The following is a 3,079-nucleotide window of genomic DNA, read 5'->3' on the forward strand; positions in this document are numbered from 1 at the left end:
ATTTATGTGATATATTTTTTCAAAAAGATAATACATTTTGTTTATATTGTTACTTGTTTAGGCAATATGTTGGTAATTAAATGAGAGATTAGTAGTTTAATAATTGTTTAATCGTGTACATTGAAATAGATGTCGCTAATAATATTGATAGTGAAGTTATCATATCATATAATAATTACAAAATATGAAAACTTGTGAAGAAAATTTTAAAACTTTATGTATTTGGGGTTTTTTTTTTTTTTTTGAATGTTAACATATTCAAATTTTATTTTTATTAAAATTTTTATTAATTTAAGTTTTTTAATGACCACTCTAAAAAAAATTTCCTAGAGCCGCCACTTATTACATCTCTAACATTTTAAAATTTTTTTTTTTTTCCTCTTAGTCTATCCATGTTTGTAAAATATAGACATTATTTGTAATGTTGTTCTAATAATGTTATTTGAATTTTTTGAAAATACATGTGAGTGAAAAAGTGTGTGAAAATACGTGTAATATTATTTAAAAAGTAAAAACATGTGTTTAAACACATATACCAAACAGACCCTAAGTTTTTTGGATTTTAAAATTATACATATAATATGTTATTAAATAGTAAATAACATTGATCAATCAAAATGAAATTTGACATGTTTGTTAATAATAAAGAAAACTTATAATTTTTTTTTTTTTTTGAGAAACAAGAAAACTTGTAATCTAATGGTGATAATTTAAAATATTAATATTAAATAATATAGCATTAAGGAAGAGTCATACCAAATATAAATATTTATATTTATACGCGGTGCAATACATATATACAAAATATTTATTAAATAAAATTGAACCGTTTTCATTAATAAGCCCATATTAACTCCACATATTAAAGAAAATTAGGGGGATGGAAATCTTGATTAATAATTGTACAAGCATAGACATACTCTATAAAGAAAATGTATCGAATGTAGATCCCATTTGTTTTAGCAAAAACAAACAAACAAACAAACAAAAATAAAAAATAAAATGGAAAAGGAAAAGTTTTCCTCATTTTTGGACATTTGAGGTGGTTGAGAATTTCGGTTGAGAAACTTGATTAAACAAAAATAATTTTTTGGTGATCAAGAAATACACTATCTTTAAGGTTGATAATGCTGAAAATGTTTTACGTGCCAAAAGGAGCTTAAAACGTTTTCAGCCTTAGGAGAATAGAACCTCCTTTCTCATGAATCTAAAACCCCCCTTATATCTTAAGAGAACATCTTGAAATCTTCAAAATGACCAAAACACCATGAAAGCATCCAAATTGAGAAATACTTCAAAAATTTGTAAATAATCAATATACCCCTAAAAACTTGAAAATGACTGAAATACCTTATAAAACCTTTAAAATAATTTTTTTTTTAAAATACCCCATAATAACCTCCAAAATGATAGAAATGGACTCAAAATTTCTAAGATGACCAAAATATACTAAAAACCTTGCATAAAACATTTATAATGATTGAAATGCACACAAAATCTCTATAATGACCAAAATACCTTAGAAAAACTTCTAAAGTAACAAAAATACTCTCAAAACGTTCCCAACATTATCAAAATGACCAAAATACCCTTAAATGCTCACCTAAAACCTTTATAATGATCAAAATGCTCTCATAAGTTCTAAAATGGCCAAAATTCCACAGAAATATCTAATGTGATAAAAATACCCTCAAAATTTTAAAGACCAAAATATCTTAAAAACTTCTACTATTATTGAAATGTCCTTAAAACCACCAACTAAAAAAATATTGAAATGATGTAAATAGTAGCTCTTCAAAACATTCAAATAACCATGATATGCCTCAAAATTATGGGCAAACACCTTTAAAAGTTTAAAATTTTCTCAAAAACAACTTTCAAATATTTTTTTTTTTACTTTATTTCTTTATTGGAAAAAAAGGTTGATAGTAGTTTCTTTTTAGTTGTTAGTTTTTCTTAATTATTTTATTTTATTTTATTTTTTTGTAGCGCACTTATTGTGCTTATTATTTTAATTTGCAATAATTTTATTTTGATTGTGTTTGTGTTTAGGTTGATTTTTGTTCTACATTAAACATTTTAAATTAATGTCTAAAAATCTAGGAAAAATTTGATGTCGAAATAAACGAAGAGTTGTAGTTGAGATATGATTCCCCTTTTTTTTCTCAAGAGCAAGATTTGAAATAATATCCATTTGTTTGATGTATTTGCATGGGTTTTAGGGAGTATGAAAAGCTTGATATTCCTTTATTATGAATATTTAAATTAAATAAATAAATAAGAAACAAAATTAAAAGAGTAAACTAATAATCTTGGAAAGGGAAAGAGAACATATTGAGGTTATCGCTAAGCTTGGTTTCCTCCATGACTTTAGATTTTGATGTTTATTGTCTAGATATCACTTTCTTGAAAACTACAACCTAATTTGCATTATTTATAGGGTAATCAATAGGAATGTCCTCCACAACAATGCCATGGCACTTTACACACGAAACTGTACGTGCGAATGTGATTGGTTCGAAGGAAAGAATAGACAAGGAATCGAGATGCAAAGAAAAAGAAGGATTGATGCCTATTTTGATTGGGTAGAAGAGGAGAATTGGAGAACTAGGTTTCCTTTTGGAATCAATGTATGAAGAAACCATGATAAAGACTTTTTAGTAGTTTTTTCTTTTCCTCTTGGTAGGAGTTTTCTCTCTCACCTAGGGTGAGTTTTCTTTATGCTTTGTGTGGTTCTCTTTTTTCTTTTTTTCACTTTTTTTATTCATTTCACACTATTGCTTGCTAAGCCGTGGTACCCAACAAACTTTTTCTCCTTTCTTTTTCTTTACACGCCACTGCTTGTTAAGCCGTAGTACCATACAAACCTTTTTCTAGTTTTGATCCTTAGCTGTTTCGACACTCACATGGACTCAGATTTCATTGAATGCTTGCACCGTATAACCTTAACGGAGGATGAAGGGGAAGTTCTCACGGTTTGATCCACTTAGAGAGAAAAAATCCTGGAAGAATGCTCACTCAATTTGATAGGAAGATTTCTCACATCCAGACCCTACAACCAAAGAGCGGCCAAATCACT

This window comes from Quercus suber, unplaced genomic scaffold (assembly GCF_002906115.3).
Source record: "Quercus suber isolate HL8 unplaced genomic scaffold, Cork oak 2.0 scaffold_488, whole genome shotgun sequence".
Taxonomy (NCBI): domain Eukaryota; kingdom Viridiplantae; phylum Streptophyta; class Magnoliopsida; order Fagales; family Fagaceae; genus Quercus; species Quercus suber.